Raw genomic sequence first — 1,557 nt, forward strand, 5'->3', positions numbered from 1 at the left:
CTACTGTGACCCTAGTACAGCAGAAGGACCGTTATCAGTTGCTGGGACAATTTACTTCACTGTTTTCCCTCACTCTAGGCTTACACATTTGTGTACCTATGATATTGATACTGGGGACAGTCTGCCAGTCAGGAATACAATCTACAGGTTGTTTGATAAAGTGAAGGGCAGCATCAAAGAGGAAGTCTCTAAGATACTGTAGCTGAGAGTGATTGATCACTCCAGAAGTTCCTGGTCAACCCCAGTGGTGCTGGTACCCTAGGCTGCCCAACCGGGTGCCTACCCAGAGCATTGGTTCTGAGTAGACTAAAGGGGGCATAACTCAGTCAAAAAGACTGTTGCTCACCCCATTCTCAAAGCTGAAGAGCTCACAGATCGGTTAGGGACTGGCAATGTCATATGCACCTTCAACCAGACATCTGAGAACTGGCTCATTGTGCTAACTGAGGGGGGCAAAAAGAGGTCAGCATTCTCTCCCCTAGAAGGCCAATTTGCCCTTTGGTTTAAAGACTGTCCCTGACACCTTCCAGAGGCTGGTGAAACAGATCTTGGCCAGAATGGAGACCTTTAGTGCTGCTTATCTGGATGACACATCTGTCTTCAGTAATAGCTGGGAGGACCACATATTTCACCTGCGGGAAGTGCTTCAGGTCCTGCAACAAGCAGGCCTGACTATCAAGGCCAGTAAGTGCCAGCCTAGGGCAGGGTTCCGTGGTGTACTTGGGACATCTTGTGGGTGGTGTAAGGTGCAGCCCATTCAGGCCAAAATAGAGACCATCCTGGCCTGGAATCCCCATAAAACCCAGGCAGGAGTGAGAACTTCCATGGGCCACAAAAGTTATTAGAGGAAAGTTGTCTGGGAATCTGGCACCCTTGTTGCCCCTTAACTGAGCCGATTTCCAAAAAGCAGCAAAAGAAGGTGATCATGACAGAGGAGTGTCAGAAGGCCTTTGCCACACTCAAACAGGCCATGTGCAAAGCCCTGTGCTCCTGAACCCTGACTTTTCCCAGGAATTCGCAGTACAGACTGATGCCTCAGAGTATGGCATAGGGACAGCCATGTAACAGCTAAATAAGGAGAGCCTAGACCAACCTGTAGTGTTAATCTCTAGGAGGCGACTCCCCAGAGAACTGCGGTGGAGTGCAATTGAAAGGGAAGTCTTTGCTGTGGTCTGGGCACTGAAGAAGCTGAGACCATGCTTTGGAACTCACTTCTTGGTTCAGACAGACCATAGGCCCCCAGATAGCTCATGCAGATGAGGGTTGAGTATCCAAAACTGTTGAAGTGGTCCGTCTTCCGATAGGTAATTGAATTAATAGTAGAAAGCCGTCCTGGGTCCTACCACTCCAGTTATTGATAGTCTATCCAGGTACTGCCTTAGTGATGAGAACTCCCAGGAGGTTGGGTAGTTCTCTTTACTTTCATCTGGGGAGGGAGGGACGGGGAGGGGAGGCGAGTGGTGACACATGTTAGACCTGTCAGCCTTAAGGTAGTTTCCCTTAAAAAAAAAATCCTTTACCTCCACTTTTTGCTATCGTTTTGTTGGCACTTGAACT

The sequence above is a fragment of the Lissotriton vulgaris genome, chromosome 1_2 (genome assembly GCF_964263255.1).
Source record: "Lissotriton vulgaris chromosome 1_2, aLisVul1.2, whole genome shotgun sequence".
NCBI lineage: Eukaryota > Metazoa > Chordata > Amphibia > Caudata > Salamandridae > Lissotriton > Lissotriton vulgaris.